This window comes from Chondrus crispus, genomic scaffold (genome assembly GCF_000350225.1).
Source record: "Chondrus crispus Stackhouse genomic scaffold, scaffold_319, whole genome shotgun sequence".
In the NCBI taxonomy this organism is placed as follows: Eukaryota; Rhodophyta; class Florideophyceae; order Gigartinales; family Gigartinaceae; genus Chondrus; species Chondrus crispus.
In genome coordinates, this window is record NW_005179205.1 from 67,656 (window position 1) to 86,752 (window position 19,097).

Below are 19,097 nucleotides of genomic sequence, written 5' to 3' on the forward strand. Positions count from 1 at the left end.
CCAAGAAGCCAGCGCCTGTGGCCGAGTGGTTAACGAATTTTTGAGGCAAATTTTTCAGACCTCGATTTTTACATCATACGGACCCCCGGGTCGCAGAGCTCGACATCTCCAACCGAGATGCAGAGGTCGCAGCGCATCAAGTGCCGCCTCCTCGCGGATGAGGAGGCGCGGCACGCGGCGGCCTTCGCCTCAACGGACGGCAGTGCATACGCCTGCTGGCTGTGCCGTACGTACGGACACGCCATGTGCGCTGCCCGTTCCTGTCGCCGGAACAACGTATGTTCAGGGCGTACAGGAACTACGGCTACCAGATGGAGACGCGCCCCTGGGCGCGTAACCTCCTCCGGCGGTCAGTCGGCGAGGGCCGTCACTCCCGCCAAGGTTTTCGGCATCGATCGGGTGGGGGCGCACGCCTCGCCCCACTCGGGGGCCGATACCGTCGCAACGAACTAGATACTCGTGACCGACGCGACTTCCGCCAAGCGGATACTAGATACCCGCGCCAGGAAGGGAGAGGAAACAGGGACCGATACCGGCTTCCTCCGGGGGTACAGAACCCATTCGTGTACCTCCAGGATTGGGCAGAGGACCCGGACCATCTGCCCGCAGATGAGCATGGAGGAGCCCCGACGTTGGCTGATTCTCAAGTGCTGCAACGTCGGAACGTTGCAGCCCAAGTCCACGAAGTACCCGAGTACTTGGCGGAAGCTACCGGCTCCGAGTTGAGGAGTCGTCCTCACACCCTCGAAGAGAGGCCCGAAGTCGAGCTCGCCGTTGATGGCGGCGCGACCACCTCGGATAGTTCCGGTAGTACAAAAACCCGTAAAGACGTCTACGTTCACGCGGTTGCGTGAGACGTCTTTTGGCAGCCATCCAGACCCGTCACCTTCCGCTCTCGCAGGGACAAGGGTATACTTACCGATAATATTCGCTGCTGCCCAGTCAGAAGTCACCGAGACCCCCGTGGGTCCCGCACCGACGACTATCCATGACAGGGCCCCGGCTTCCGAAAGCCCGGTACGTGACCGCGAAGGGAAAGATACCCTGACCATCGTTGGTCAGATGCCACGGACCGATCGTGAACTCACCCGGGCTTCCGGAAGCCCCGTGCACGACAAGGAACGAAGGGCGTGTGCCGATGCAGCAAGCCACGAGGAAGCCACCGGACTACCGACGTTCGGTGGGGCAGGAAGAAGGACCCGAAGGAGGGGCAATAACCATCGAAGGCGCCCGAAGCGCAACGACCTCGCTGCCCCGTCTCCCTCGAAGGTTGTCGACGGCGTCATTTCCTTTATGACGTCGAAGATTCGATGTCAAAATCAAGGTCTAAAAATCTGCCGCAAAAATTCGTTAACCACTAAACCACAGGCGCTGGTTTCTTGGTGTTCGCTTGTGCGCGTTCACTATTTCAACAATCCCCCTCGACCAAGGGACGCCAAACACAAAGCGCGGGTCACTGCATAACGCACAGGCAGATACGTTCCCAAGTGCGACACAACCAAACAAACAAACAATGCGCCGCCAAAGTGCACCTGGTGAGAATCGAACTCACGAATGGTTGCGTAAATCTGGGCACATAAGCTGATGTTAAAATCGAGGTCTAAAAATCTGCCGCAAAAATTCGTTAACCACTAAGCCACAGGCGCTGGCTTCTTGGTGTCCCCTTGGGCGCGTTCACTATTTCAACAAGATTTGCAACGTCCTCGGCTCGATAGCCACGGAGGGAAATGCCTTCAAGCCCCGCACGATCGCCGTTGATACGTGCTCGGGGTATAATCTGGTGAGGAAGGCCGACCTTCCTCCGATTGGACGCGGTACGTCGTACGCGACGCGCCACTGCCACGATTGGCAGGCGCGAATAGCAATCCGCTGAAGCTCTCAGCCGTCGTACAGCTGGCCATGCGGTTGAGGAACACGATGTTGCGAATTCCGTTCGTCGTAGCGGACCAGCTCGCGGTGTCGGTCCTTCTCGGCACGGCCTTCATCGATACGCACGTGCGATGTATCGACATCGAAGCTCAACGAATGGAGCTGCGCCAAGGCCGCTCCGTCGCCATCGTCGACGGAAAAGGGGAACTGACTCCCCATACCAGGCGGAACGGACGCCAGACGAGACGGCCCGATGTACGCGAGGAGGCCCCGCAGGCGATCCGAATCGCCCGCTGGGCCACCATCCGCGCGAAGTCGCAAGCCCGGGTGCGCGTCACCACCGCTGGAAGGGGCCTCGTGTTCAGGGAGCCGGAGCCGTCACTCCAACACCGGCATGGAGTGAGGTTGACAAACGGCGTCGTCGAGGTACTGCCGAATCAGACCTTCGACGTCCTCTTCGCGAACTTTTCAAGACGGGAAAGGCAGCTTCCGAAGCACACCGTCATGAGGTACGCGACTCGCAACCCCCTCGTGATCCTGACGCCCGAACGTCACGTCGCTGAAGGGATCGCGCACGCGCTGTACCTGACCGACTTGACCGATCAAGTCGCGAAGGCAGGAGCTGGACGACCAAGCTCCGATGAGCGAGTAACCGTTAGGAGGGAAGAGGTGGGTACGGACGATCGGCCACATGGTGACCACCCGACGGCGGGAGGCACCGTAAGCTCCCCGAAAAAGGATCTCAAAATCCAACGATGGATTGGGAAAAAGAGGTTGATTTGTCATACGTCGACGATGAAAAGCTCCGTGGCCAGTGGTGCAAGATTACCCGGGGGATAGAATTTGACACCAGGGGTCGTAGAGGCAACGAATAGGGAATAAGGGAAAATAGCAGAGAAGAATGGAATAGGGGTAATGGTAGATAAAGGATAAAGAATTATCCAGCACTCTTGGTTCCTATCGGCACAGGGAGTGGGAAGCGAGTCTTCTGTCCCCGCTTGGCTATCGTGCGGGCACGGTGTGTATCGCCCAGGTTGACTACGGCACGTAGTCGGGCTTAGCACTCGTAGAATACTTCAGCCTTTCGGCGAGAAGAACTCAAAGTACGCAATAAAACACACTTCAATGATGATAGTCTTATGGCTCATGAACAGCGGACCTAAGGGAGGCAAAGAGTAAACGCAGCTTACAAAGACGATATGTAGGTAGGAAGCAGTTGCTGTTTACAGCGGAGAGTGGAATATACGTACAGTACAGATCATAAAAAGAATCACGAGAGTACACCGACCAATATCTCGAGACATAGGACTTGTCTTTTCCACGTCATTAAACAATTCAGGTGTACTCCGGTCCAGCAATGTCGTGGCTCACAGTCGACATCACCAGGGCCCTTTGCGAGAGCACGACATGTGAGTTCTGATATAATGCATTGTACGATAATGTATGATTTTCAAGTATGATGATCTTGTTAGACAACTGATATAATGCATTGTACGATAATGTATGATTTTCAAGTATGATGATCTTGTTAGACAACCCACATTAATACAGGCTGATCAACTCACGCAGTAGACAGTACTTTCCAGAGGGCTTGGTTGCTCTTTAGTTTTGTCAATGCGTCAGATCCGTTGTGTTGTGACGAAATCAAACCAATGTTTGCCACGGCCTTCGATGAATATGCCTCCCTTAAAGTAGCCAAATCGAGCATTAGACTTCGTTCTGTAGTATGGCGGTGATTTGTAATCACTGAAAACAAGGACTGAGAGTCGGTCAAGAGCAGGAGCGGTACATTACTGTTCAGCATCATCTCAATACCATGCTTCAATACAATGGCAGTATCAAATACATCTGCCAGCGCTAATGTCTCTCCGGCACCAGAAGAGCGAACAACGCGCCGACTTTTGTATGAACGATAGGCAATAATGCTACAGTGATTTTCCTTGTCAGCAAGAAGTATTAAAAACCCAAGTTGAGTACCACCATCCTTCAAACTTGCGAAACTGGAGTCTGCGTAACAGAGCATGTGAAGGCTTTCTTTATCTAGACGGGGAAACTTCATTCGGACTGCAGCTGTGCTCTTCAAATATGAGACCAAATCGTTAAGGGCATTGATGTCAGCACTGTGGAATGTGCTCTTTGCTCCTTGAGCTGCGAAGCTGATAGCGGACGCAATGTCAAGTCTACTGTGTGTTACCCATGCAATTCTCTGTCGTTGTGATGAAAAGGAATCAAAGGTGCAGTTCTCTGGTAGTACTGATAGTTTCTCAATGTAGGCAGATTATGAAAGCGTGTAGGGTTTGCTTGATATTAACGAACCAGAATATGTGAATGGTGGTTCCTGGGTATATGACACATCAAACTCGGAACGATGGCATATTCCATTTCAGATCGGTAAACAGGGTCATCCGCCTCAAACAGATCATCAACGAAGGAAGCAGAAATACCTGTCAACTTGTCACATACTTGGCGGAAGAATAATGCAAAATCACCATTTGCTTGTTTCGTTCTCATACGATGCAAGTGAAACGAAGTGAAAGTAGTGGCCCAGTAGCCGCCGGCCTCTGATACCCCATAAAGGGGCATCAGTAACTTGAGTAGCTCATCGGGACGTAATTCAATAACATCAGACGGTGGTTGAACGAATACATCTCTGAGAAGTGGCCTTAGACTCTGAAGGTAAGCCCGGCGTATGTCAGTGGTCCAAATATCAAACCCTAATATAGACGCAAGTGCCCACAACATACGAATGGACGAATGTCGAACATTGTTTGACACATGTACCAGGGACCGCTTCCAACGATCTCGGTGCCCGCCAATGACGAAGCGAGCTTTCAGTACCTCTGTACCGTCGTCTTTCGATTGATTGTTAAAACAAATCGGGATGGTAGAATGTTGAACTTTTCGTCAGTGTCCGGCCTTAGGACAATGGAAAATGTACCTCTATCGATGAGGTTCATGATTTCCACGCGCTTGGCCGGCCCGAATGAAGCAACACGGGAATCGTTCTTGTCTATCATTTCAGTGATGTAAGCACGTTGTTCTTCACTCGGATTCTCTTCTCTCTGCCCCTTTCAACTGAGATATATTGAAGGACTTCAGAGTACCACTTATGTCTACAAGGACTTGTTTTCCATCACGGTATACGCAAGGCAGGGGACCAATCCATTGCTTTGGCTTCTCACGGTACAAGTATACCATGTCCCCTGGCGTGACACTAGACTCTGTGGATGACGGCGGCCTCGTACTTTTCGCTCTGTTGATTCGTTGTTGGGCAACTATTTTTTCGTATTCAGACCGTGCAGCTGCCATGGCGCGAACGCGCTCGACATGGGATGGTAGCACTCGAGACACACTTGGTATAGGTGGTACTAAACTAAAACCTTGTAGCATGGGACAGATTCCCTCAGAATGTTGTAATTCTACGACCACATGCAGACACGCATGACACACAACGACAGGTTTGACAAGTGTAAAATCGAAAACACTCCGCGTGACGAGCTGAGCAAGTTTGATTTTCAACGTGTACACGTGTGATTTCTGTACACGGTTGCACTGTACAGTACTTCAGGAGCAAGTTTGGTTTTCAACGTGTACACGTGTGAAATATGTACACGGTTGCGGTGTACAGCACAATCTGAGCATGATTCATTTTCTCCGCCCGACACGTGTATGATCTGGACACATGTCCTCATTACACTGTTGGACGCGTACAGTACGCCAGAAGTCTTACAGACAAAGTGTAGAACCTTGGTGGCGGGTGCCTGGCACGTGCCAAAGGTTTACAGCGTCCATGGAGTGCAGCACGGGTACAGCAGGATACAAAGATACCGTTGCGCGAGTTTTGAATTCGTAAGGCAAAATGTGCACTGTTGTAATTGACAATGGACAGGACCTCACGAGAGATTCAGATTCATAAGGCAACGTGTGCGCTGTAAACAGTCCTTGCAGGATTGATTTGAATTCGTAAGGCAACGTGTGAGCTGTAAACGTGCCTTACGAATTTGTGCCACGCTGGATTTGGAATAGTAAGGGAATTTGTGCTTTGCTGTGCTTTGTTGTACTGCCTTACTAATTTCTCCGTCATGACAGTGCTAATTCGTAAGGCGGTTTTCTGTTCTGTTTGTTGGGCCATCGCCAGTTTGGCTGAGTAGCAAGACGGGCACATGTGTTAGAGCCAATACATTTGTAGTATGTGTGTCGTAGTGTTTGGTAGTAGAGTTCTAGAAGATTGCAGAAGTGTATAAGTAGTGCCAGAAGTTGGCGACTCAAAGTAAATCGGTACCCAATCCTTCAACTTCACCTCATCAACCGTCCTTCGAATCCTCTTCGCCCCGCTGACCTACCATTAGAAACAGCAGCGAAAACGACGACTGCAGAAACAACGGAACGAGAACTACAGACTCATGCAGCGGAAGGATAGCGAGGGACTGGGCCCATAACCCAACGGTAGGTTCGGCCGGCAAGGGAGGAAGGAAGGCAGGTTGATGAGTGTGAGTGAAGGAGTTGGTGCCGAGGTTTACTTTGAAGCCGTTTTCCTGCGATACTTATACACTTCGAGTGCTACACTATCGCTCTACTCTGACTCCCAGTAAACCATACTCTATTATGCGCGACCAAGCGCGGTCCTCTTGTGGCCCGACCATACTGTTCGATTTCCACCTTACGAATCGATTCGTAACTATTAGCTCACAACTATTTCTACACATTCCAAATGACTGTAAACCATGGTCCTATGCATGCAACTGTTTCACACCTTACTAATCTGCATCCAGGCATGCCAGACTTCATTGTTGTGCAACGAACAACTTGGCACTTGTCTATTTCCAACAACGCAAACGTCTTTCATATCACAATCGCCATACGTATCCTTGTTTCTCACCTTACTAATTTCGCCAAGCACTGTCAGATAATTATGGCAAGTTATAACAATGTGCATCCAGACTTTCTACACAACTCACATGAGAATACATGTAAATCACACGAGTACTATCATGAACTTGCATCCAACGGCGCACCATGACGAGAGCACAGTGCAACGGCGCGTGCTCACGCAAGACTCGCATACAGCGTGACGCGTACACAGAATAATCGCACAGCTGTATTTTTTGTGGTTCCATACAGAGACAAGTAAGTCACCCACCTACGATAAGACGTAGCCAATAGGGCACAACTCACTTGCACAATGAAGTCACCGCCGGCCGCCCGACCCCCAGGGGATCGGGGGCATCGGTGTTCCTGGAATCACAGGTTATGGGCCACACGCAACCACTGAACACGATCCGTCAACCACCATCCCCCATCCACGGCAGACGTTAACAGCCGATCACCAAGTGCAAACAGACGAGCCGGACTGCAATACCCTCCGACCCGATCACCCCAACAGCAAAAACGAAACCCCAACATGAGTAACAGCACGCACACACCGGGCAACCTGCCCCAACTAACCACCATCAATTTTCCTATTGGTACGACGCGATAGAAATACACGCACGAACAATAGACGCACACCCACAACTCACCAACACGATCCCATCAACAACAGACCCAAAAATCCAAACAACGCAACAAAAGAAAGAAGACCAACTCAGAAAGGCGATCATGCAAAGCCTCAGCCCAGAAGTAGTCAAACTCCTCCCCCCTCACGTACTACGATACAACCCGCATACCATATGCACGATCATCAAACAAACGGTCGATACCTGCTCAATCGAAAACCATGAGCTGCTGGACGCCGAAGCCAGAAACCTCAAGTACACAACGGGACAAGAGATCGCAGACTACATCACGAAACACCGTGAAATACGACACAGAATGCAAGTGTCCGGCTACCCCAACATCGAGGCAGAACGAACAACTGTCAGATGCATGGTCCAAGGGCTCGCCCACCACCCCGAAATGCACGCATCAGCAATATTGATGGCATGCAACCCACCCACCTCAATCAGGGAATTTACCAACCACCTCCAACAGGTCCAGCTGATCCAAGATCAAGCCCCCAAAATGCAGTACCCATCCATGGAAAGCACAACTGCCACACGCGACAAACCCACGCAGAGCAACAGAACCCCACGCACCACCAGACCGAGATCCAAACCACGCCACTACGAAAAACCGAAAGGACACACCGGAGTATGGTGTCACCAGCACGGTAGTATCACGCACAGCACCGAAAACTGCTTTGCGCGAAGAAATCAGAACATACAGCGAACCGCACGAGCAAACCAAGCGACAGCGAGTACTGACAACGAGCCCAACGAAAGCGAAGTAGACGAGCTGCGAGAACGTCTCCACTTCCTGGAAGCCGTGATCGAAGAACAACAAAAGTCACACGACGACGACGGTAAGACCACATTCATATTAGACTCCGGAGCTCAGCCCACGCATACCGCTACACCCCACACGAACATGCACCTGAGCACGGGAACACTAACCCAAACCGCAAACGGACAACGCGAAAAAATCACGCACACCGGCACAATCAACATACAGACGAAGAATAACAACCTACGACTACCCGCCGTACACACGCCAAAAATCAAAGAAAACCTCCTGTCAGTACATGACCTCACCGCACATGGGGACGTCACATTCACGCGAACGCATGCGCACCTCCACCAACGCACACAACTACCGCCCAGCCTGCTCACAGCAACGTACAAGCAAGGCCAATACCGGACACAAGCCACGACCAAGCCAACGGCAAAAGGAGCACGTATTTACACACGCAAAAAAAACTCGATAAACAAACCGACATCACACACCAGACCCACCACTGTCCCAAGCCAACAGCAACGCACGAAAAAGATCAGAAACGACAACCCTTTCTCAGCAAAAGCCAAACGAACCCCCAACCTCCAAACGGCCATCGGACCCAAACAAACAAAGGCGAAACAGAGCGAGACACAACAACGCCTCCACGAATGGCACCTCAAGCTCGGACACGCCCACCCCAAAACACTGGCAATCATGTCCAAAAACGGACTACTCCCCGCCCTCCCACGAGGGATCACGGACAACAGTGCCCAAATCACCTGCAGCGGGTGCATACACGGGAAGACGACAACCAGACCACACCGCCGAAGAACCCACACGGCAGGAAAAGGGGAAAGCCTGTCACCAGACGTATGCCGACCATTAAAACCAACGTCCACACACAACGCCAATTACTTCCTCGCCCTGATCGACACAACCACCCGATCTATATATGGGTATACTGCCTGAACAATTCGTCCGCAGGTGCCAAACGCAATAATCAATGCGATAGAACACACTGCAGCACAAAACGACCAATACCCACGTCTACTGGTCACAGACAACGCGAAAGAATATCTCGCAAAAGCAGTACAGGACCAACTGCAGATGAGAGGCATAAAATTCAGACCAACAACACCCTACACACCGCAGGAGAACGCGCTGGCGGAACGAATTAACCGTACACTCATGGAGAAAGTACGAGCCACACTCTCACACAGCCGACTGCCACACGCGCACTGGCAAGATGCCCTACAAGACGCCGTCTTCAAGTACAATCTTACCTACCACCACGGGTTGAAAGGAATACCCTACACCGCATGGCACGACACCCCACCGCAGATCCAAAAAATCGTCACCTTCGGACAACTCGGATACACGCCGATCCTGAAACCAAACGCACCCAAACTGCAGAACAAAGAAACGCCGGTACGCTACATGTTCGGAATCGACGACACGCACATCTGCGTCCAAAACATCGTCACAAGACGATACTCCAAAATGCGAGCATCAGACTTCCGACCATACCACCGGCACAGCGACCCCTGCAACACAATCAACGTGGCTTTTCACGTCAAACACACCACACGCCGCAAAACACAAGCGAAACAAGCACCCACCAGGAAACCACGCACACGGAAACGTCAAGCCAAACCGGTGCCGACAAAAATTGACGAAACAACGCGGCCACCCAAGACCCTCAAGCAGGCGAGAAAATACCCGGACGCGCAAAAATGGAGCGCAGCGCACAACGCCGAGCTCGACCAACTCGACGCCATGCACGCCATAGACTGGACATCCCAAACGGCAACCCCGAAACGGAAAGAAATAATCCCCACCACCATGACATATCGATACAAACATGGACAGGACAAACAATCCGTAACGCGCAAGGCCAGGTGCTCGATCCGCGGCGATAGGATGACCCCCCACGTGCACTATGACCCGGATAAAACCGCCACTTACATGGCAGACCGCACAACAATCAGAACACTGTTCGCAATAGCCGCCTCCATGAACATGGCAATTGAACATTTCGACATCACAGGCGCGTATCTACATGAAAAATACCAACAAAAAAAGGTATATGTCTGGCAACCCCAACGCTTCGATGGCACATACAAGCATCAAGCAACACACGGAGAACTGAGAGGCAATTTGTATGGTACCCCGGCAGCTGCAAACATATACAGCACCAACCTACACAGCCATCTCAAAAAATATGGATATGAACAAATGAGATCCGACACATCTCTGTTCATCAAAAGGAAAGGCCAACACATCATACTGATCGGCATCAGTATGGATGACTTCCTGCCCATAGCATCGGACCCAGCCCTCATCCATGACCTGTACCGCACACTCAAGCGGAAATACAAGGTCAAACGCATGGGGAAACCAACAAAGTACCTCAACTGGACAATCCGATTCACAAAAGAGGGAATCCATATTTCTCAGCCCACACACATCGACAGTGTGGTATCCCTTCTCTCCCAAGGGCAGTGCAACAAAAAGAGCACACCGTATCTAGATGGAATCACCATGGACCCGCCAACAGACAGCGAAGCAAGGCGCGAAGACATTGAGGACATCTTCGCGAAAGCGGTCGGGGAAATACGCTACATAGCCGACAGTACGCGCCCCGACATCGCCTTTGCAGCCACCGCACTAGCACGAGCCCTCAAGAAACCAACGAAACGACACTGGAATCTTGCACAACGGCTCACCCAATACCTGCACACCACTCGTAATGAGGGCATCATGATGCCCTCCAACAACAGCAAGCAAGTGCAGGTCAAGGCTTACTCGGACGCCGATTATGCCAACGACCAGAGCACCCGCAAATCAATAACGGGCATGCTCACAATGGTCAGCAACGCACCCGTGCAGTGGCTGGCACGGCAGCAACCGGTAGTCGCGAAGAGCACCTGTGAGGCGGAGTACATAGCCGCAGCGGAGGCCACCACCCTCACAATATGGCTCCAAAACCTCATCAGGGAAACGCGACTAACGACCACAAGACCAACCATGCACGTCGACAACACCGCCGCCGTGAAGATGGCAAAAAGCATGGGAGCGACACGACGACGCAAGTGCATCGACGTGCGCTACCATTACCTGCACGACACTGTGCAAAAAGGCGAAATGAAGATCGAACGCATACCCACTACGGAACAATACGCAGACATCTTTACGAAGCCGCTCAAGGCGACCCTGTACCAAAGGCACAAAAACTACATACAGATACGCCAGAAACCAACAAGTGCAAGCCAGCCCTCGCGTCGGGGGGAGTGTGGTTCCATACAGAACCCACAAGCGACGCTCGGCCAGCCTGCACAAAACACACACGAAATGGTTCCATACAGAGACAAGTAAGTCACCCACCTACGATAAGACGTAGCCAATAGGGCACAACTCACTTGCACAATGAAGTCACCGCCGGCCGCCCGACCCCCAGGGGATCGGGGGCATCGGTGTTCCTGGAATCACATTTTTCTCGCGAGAAGTACTTATTGTACTTTTGATTCACATGTACTGTACTCGGACACGCGCAGGATCGCAAACAGTCTGACATTGCGAAGCAAGCCGTATTTTGCCTCGTCGTTGAAACCAGCCCTCCTGTAGAGCTTGTCCATTTCATCCATCGAAGTAGGCAAGTTCCTACCATCCAGTCGGCAACTCATTGCCTTCTGGATGTTTCCTTCTGGCCTCGGTGCCTCCGTAAAACGGTCAGACAGGGCGCTCTTCACACCGTCCCAGTTACTGGCGGCCTCGGTCAGACTCCCATTATGACTATACGTGTCATAGTAATAGTCGAACGCGGCACCCTCGAGGTGGCATAGGATAGCTCCTGCCTTCTCCTCGTCAGGCTTGCCGCGCATAATGATGTTCTCGTATACGAACAGAAACTTGGAAACATCTGACCCGTTCGACCCATCGTATGTAACCGGGTTAGGGCCCGCACTTGTGTCTCCGTCGGCCCTCCACAAGAGTACCATGTTGTTGGTGAAATGGGGGAGGCGGTTTGGGGAGCCTGCCGTTCCGTGGTGAGGGTCGGCCGAGTGTCCTCTCCACCCCTTTTTCCCCGCAGCGCCCGTCACCCTCTCTCTTTTATTTCTACGAAATTCCATCCAGAAGCGTCCACGCGTCCGGCCCGGATTCCGCCGGGCCGTACGCGTGCGCTTCTCTAAAATTCAAATAAAATCTCGGACTACAGTATAAAATCTCCCTCTACACCCAGTTATCGTATTTAGTGTCAGCAACTATTTAGTGTCACAACAGAAATAGTTTGTGTGGACACTATATTGTGTGACACAGAAGCGACAGGACCCTTCACCCTGTGGGGCAATATCTGTGAATTTATTTCGCTGGCCCAATTATTGCCTTAGGTCATGATCCACGCCGCCGTCGCCCGGCTGATTGATGGGCGCTGACGCAAAGTGGGATTTCTCTGTATCAATACAGTACCTCTCCCTTCGTCAGATTCCTGACTTTTTTTGCCTCCCTTATCCTTTGTCCATCCATTATCCTTTCTCCCTCATCACACGCCTCACCATGCCTCTCTCTGCGTCCCCCATTTTAGCGGCTTTTGAGCGTGTTAGAGCGCTGCGCACACGACGCATTGTGTCCGATGACAGTGCTGATGCCGACCGGGACACACACGGCAGAAATAGCACCATGCCAGGCGCAATGAACCCCAACAATATCCCTTGCAGCGGCAACATCCAAAAGCGCTCCACTCAACATGTGCTTACCATTACGCAGCGGGCGAGTATTGTCAAGTGGATGATGAATGCTGCTGCAAAGGACGGAAACAAGCACATTCCGAGCATAGCTGTGGCAAGGTTCTCATCACTGTTTCGAGGATCCGACAACGCCAATTTGGCCAAAGCGTCAAGACTGCGGAAATCCCGCATTGAATACGTTGACGCTCAGGGTAAAATATCCTTGAAAGGAACGCATTCGGTTATCACCCGTCGCATAAACGGCGTCCGTGCGCGAGTGAATATGAAGGCTAGAAGAGGAAGAGGTCGCAAAAGACCACAGTGGGTCCTATCCCTCTACCATGATTGGCGTACTGAATTCGATCGACTACGCAAACTGGGCGTGAAATTCAGTTACAGGTCACTGCGTGCACTTGGGCAGCATCTGCTCGATTCCGGTAAGAGCGATGAATACCACCCTTCCATGCTAGATCAACGAACCGGAAGTCCTCTTTCCACTTTCATTACAGCACGTTTCACGCAGTCTTTTGCTGACTGTCATGGTATTTTCAGTCGCGCTCTTACGGGAAAACATCAACTAAGCCCCCTAAAAAGAGACTACCTTGAGAAACAGGTCGGTTTTCATCTTGGTGTGTTACCTCGAGGATTTCGCAGTGGTGAATTGAGGGAGGAAGACACAGAAAATTCGGATGAAACGCATTTTGTCATAGATGTCGACAACGGACGCACGCTCGGATTTTCGGGAGACCAAGAAGTCAAATATGCGGACGCCGTTTCAGGGGGGGAGGGCATGACGATGGTTGTGCGGCTCACAGGCGGCCGTGACGCGCGCATTGCACCTCCATTTCCGGTGTTTAAAAACCAGAAGCGCTCGTATCCGATCAGAGGGGTTCCGGATAGCGTGCACGGAGTTTCATACCGATCGGGGCCGAATGGCTGGATGGACACAAAGGTCATGCCACTTTGACTTTCAGAACCGAAGGTCATCTCCTCTCTGCCACATGGCAGGAAGCGAGTGCTCTACCTCGATAATTGCTCTGGACACAACACTACCACTGAACTTTTAGAAGCTACGCGACGCATCAACACCGAGATCAAGTATTTTGAACCGAACTTAACCGACTACGTCAAGCCCTGCGATTCGTTTATAATTCAAAAAATTAAGAGCGAGTGGTCTGTACGCTGGGAGGCGCACAAGATGAAAATGATAGAGAAAAACAATTGCTCTAAAAATTCGGGCAAAATTCCAAACCTCGGAAAAACATTTTCCTAGACCTTTCCGTGAAGGCTGTTGCTGCTGTGAATCGGCAACGCGACAAAGACGGGATCTCATACGCTCGCAAGGCCATGATTATTACTGGAATGGCTTTAAATTTAAACGGTCAGTGGGAGGAGAGGAAGCTGTTGCCCAAGCTGCAGCACATTATTGGCAAATATCGGGATCACTTCGAGGGAGAACCGGTTGATGTCGTGAGCGCTGTGGTGGGTGTTCCTGGAGACATTGAGGAGGTGGTACAATCCGGAGAAAATTGAGGGGGAGAGGAGGGGGTTAGCGGGAGGCAAGGACAGGTATGGTCAAGAAGCAGGGATGTGATTTCGGGCGCGGGGCGCAGGAAGAAGGGGAGGATAGGGTGGTCAACGCGGCCGGGGCGAGGCTGAGCAGACGGTTTTGCGAAGGAACCAGATGACGTAAACGTAGAAAAATCGGAACTGAGATGTGCGCGAATCGCAACGTAGGGGGAGAAGATGCAAGGTCAATACGAATATTCTATGCGAGACCTGATTGTAGTACAATTCCGTACCACAACCCCCCGGCCAGATGATAACCGCGCGGGAGGGCGGGTGCTACTGTAGCGAGCAGGCGTACAGGCGCCCGCCGCCGTGCACAGTAGTACCCCAAGGGTCCGACGTGGGACAGCCGGTAACAGCGGGCGTGGCCACGGGTAACACGTGGCACAACCGTTAGTCGGGATCGTGGCCACGGGCACACATGTATAATCCGTACGGTGGCTAACTAGTAATTAGTAGTTAATGGCACAAATTAGCCAACTTAGCACAGTAGCTGGTATACAGTAAGTAACAGCTACTGTAGCGGGACAGGTGTCCTGGCGTCCCACTTGGGGGTTAAGACCGGGGGCACCTGCCCCATTCCAGTAAACGGGAGGCAGACTCGCCTCCCTTCCCTTTACGGCTAATTGCTATCCCATTCCGGTTTCCCTTTTCGTCTCAAGCTTCTAATCCGTGACCGGCTGTCCGGATCTAACACCACCGACCGGCTGCCCGTCACCGGTCACGTGAGCCTTCCCTCTTTTCGAGTCCTTCCGTACAGTTTGCGTTCGCGCGTGGGTTACCCAGCGGCGCGCACTCCCTTACCTCTAACCCCCCTCGTTTCCGAGTGGTCGGGACGAAGGTAGTTATACCACACTGATAAAGCAATGATACTTTGTAATGTTAGAAAGGGGAGTGCAAGGCCGAGCAACAGATTCGTGCAGCTCCGCTGGCATGCAAGGACGGCGGTGGGTATGGAGGAGGGGACAGGTGTACGGCGTGCGAGAGCAAGAGCTTCCTGCAGCTCGACTGGCATGCAAGGACGGGGGGTGGGTATAGACGAGGGGCGCTGGTGGACGGCGTGCGCGAGCAAGAGCTTTCTGCAGCTCGGGTGACATGAAAGGGCGGGGATATGGAGTAGGGGAACTGGTGTACGGCGTGCGCGAGCAAGAGCTTTCTGCAGCTCGGGTGATATGAAAGGGCAGGGGGTGGGTACACGTGTAGAATTTTTGATCTCATCTGCCCCTACACTATAATGGTGTACTTTAATAGTATGCGTGATACTAAAATGTGTGGCAATGAAAATAGTGTCATGGATCATGGAGGATATACAGTGCGCGAAACTGCAATAAATACACCCATCGAGGCACACATGAACAACACTTCCCAACCCCCTTTTAAAGAATCGTGTGTTGTACAGTACCATGGCCAAGCAGTAGAAACGCATGTGAAGACCAATTGACCTCCAAGAATACCGTTCTCAAGCTAGACCTCTAAAACCGCGCGAAAGTGGCATAAATACGCGAAATTCCATATAGCACAGTACCTTGAAGGCGCCAAAACATGAGCACAATGCACTATATAACGCTTTCAACAGTAGCAACTCGGCTTGTAAGAGTAGCTTGTGCAACTGCCGGTGATCTTTCCAACAATTACGACAGGTACTATGCCCCGCGGGCCTGCTATTACCGATATTGAGCGCGGCCAGATATTGGCGCTTCATGCAGAATGTGTATCATTTAGAGGCATTGCTGGCATTTTAAATCGTTCCGTTGGTGCTGTAAAAGGTGTGGTTCGTAAAGGTTTTAAACATAAACACACAAGGCAGTGGAAGGGAAACAAAAAAATATCTGAGACACAGAGACGGGCAATCATCCGAATGGCCTTAAAGGGAGAAGAAAGTGCGAGAACGATACAGGCTGAGATCAAACTACCCATTGGCCATAGACGTGTTCAGCAAATACTCAGCGCCGTACCCTACTTAAAGTATAAAAAAATGATAACGGCACCACAAATGACCCCTCTACACAAAGAAAATCGGGTGAAATGGTGCCGTAAGTTCATAAGCAAGGGTGAGGAATTTTGGAATTCTGTGGTGTTTAGCGATGAAAAGAAGTTCAACGGTGATGGCCCTGATGGCTTGGCATCCTACTGGCATGATTTACGCTCTAAAGAGCGCATGTTTTCCAAAAGACAAAATGGTGGGTTTTCGGTCATGGTTTGGGGAGCCATTAGTCTTTATAGAGTATCTCCGCTCATCTTTATGGACGCAGACAAGATTCTATCAAGTATGTTGATGTTCTACGTCGTGGTTTGCTGCCGTTCGCGTCGGAGGTATTTGGTGAAGCGCAGCGTTGGTTTTATCAACAAGATAACGCACCGATTCATACGTCGCGTTTTACAAGGAGTTGGCTATCTGAGCACGCCATTTCTACCCTACCGTGGCCCCCAAAGTCCCCAGACATTAACATTATTGAGAATGTCTGGGGTGTGATGGCTAGGATGGTTTATGCCAGAGGTAAGCATTACCAGAATGTCCAAGATTTGAAGGTAGCTATCGAGGAAGCTTGGTCTACAGTAGGTTCTGAGCTTTTATTGACGCTTTACAAGAGTCTACCGCGTCGTATGCATGCGGTTATGGACGCGCGTGGTGGTGCAACAAAGTATTAAAGACGTGTTTCTGTTTTGTGTCATATCAAATTTCGCGTATTTATATCAATTTCGTGTAGTTTTTTAAACATAGATCGACAATCGTGCTTGGTATGGTGGTTTGGAACTGACAGGTGTTAATATCGGCGAGTGCTTGCCCCGCATACGTGGCAACTTCGAGCAGACACCACAAGAAGTGCTAGAATGTTTCTCGTCGATGGTGTATTTATTGCAGTTTCGCGCACTGTAGTGTCACGCAGACTATTCACTGTGAGCATGTTTTAAATTCTCTCCCGGAAATAGTATAGGTGACAGACACTAAATACGATAACTGGGTGTACAGTAAAAATGCAATTTTCCCTAAAAATATCCCACAGCTCCCTAATCTCTCTACAGCAGTGGACACAGGAGGAAAAAAAAAGAAAAAATGATGAAAGTTAGGTGTCAGTCATCAGTCAGAAACTGGAAATTTGGTTTGAGCTCAGCCTCTCATCCCAGTTCTGTTATAACTGCTCGTTGCTAAAAGGAATTGCACGACGATAGGTAACAAGGGGAGCGCGACGGGGCGGCACGCACATGGAGACTGTCAAGGACAGAGTGTCGAGCAGGCAGTCTCCGGGGCGCGGGTGGCTGCGTCTGGTGCGGTGGAGGGTGCCGTTGGGGCGAGCGGGGCGTTGTCTCGCGCTGGCGACGGTGTTGCTCTGCGGTTGGGCAAGTGTGTTGCAGGCGGGCGTCCCCGCGCGTGCGGCGGGCAGGGACGGGTGGGGCGGCGGGTGCGCCAAGTACATTGTGTACGACAAGCCGGTGAAGACGGGGAGCACAGCGATCACGCAGTCGCTGAAGCGTGGGCTGCGGGCGCGCGGCGAGGCGTGGGCGACGTGCACGGCGGACGGGTGTCTGCGGCTCGCGGAGGAGATCTGCGCGGGGCGGCGGGCGCCCGTGCACCTCGTGCAGCACATGGCGGGCAAGCGCGGGGTGGTGCAGTGCCTGCGCGGGCGCGGGTACTACGCGGTGACGAGCGTGCGGCGGGCGCGTGCGCGGTGGGAGAGCGCGTGGCTGTACAACCGGATGGCGAAGGGGCGGCACTACGGGCTTGCGTGGGACGTCGGGTACGGGGAGTTCATGCGAAGGTTCCCCGCGTGCGCGCTGCTGGCGTACTATGACGGCGGGGCGAAGAATTGCGCGGGGGAGGTGCGGGCGGAGGAGAGGGTGCGGCGGATCGCGCGGAGGTACGACGAGATCATCGACCTGGAGAAGGGCGACGGCGGGCAGGTCAGGGCGATGCTGCGCGGGCTGGGGCGGCCGAACCGCAGCGACAGGCCGCGAGGGGCGTGGAGAGGGGTGATGGACGAGGGCAGGCTTAGGAACGAGAGCTTGCTGTACGAGGCGCTTGTGCGGAGACGGGAGGAGCTGCTGCGGGCGGCGGACGGGCGGCGGCTTTTTTGCGGATGGGGGAGAAGGTTGTTGGGGCGGGGCTTTTTGGGAGGACAGGGGATTAGGGACAGGCTGTCTCGATTGTGTACGGTACCCTTGGGTACCCTTGGTACTGGACAAGTTGGAGCATTTCAGCGAGGTGTTGGGGGCAGGCTGTCTCTCGACCGTGTACAAGTTGAGCTTTCAAAGCGAGTGTTGGAGACAGGCTGTCTCGATCCTACACAAGCGAGGTGTCGGAGACTGGCTGTCTCCATCGTGTGTGTGTACGAGTGTAATGCGGGGGGGGCGGCTGACACTGAGCGGGCGTCCTCGCTGTACGGCGGGGGCGTCCGTCTCGGTGGAACGGGGGGCGGGGAGGACGGGGGCGGCGAGGGCGGTGGAACGGCGGTGGAACGGCGGTGGAACGGCGGAGGCGCTCGCGTGCCGCCCCGAGCCCGCTCGCCCACAGCCGCCCCTCAGCGCCCAACGTACCGCACCCCCCGCCCCTTCCGCCCTTCGCACCCCGCGCCCGCATCACTTCACTGTCCGCCGCGAGTCCCCTCTCCGGCTCCGCGCCCGCGCCAGCCGCCCCCCCCGTCATGTGCCCGCCACTCCCTTGGAGGACAAGGGTTATGTGCAGAC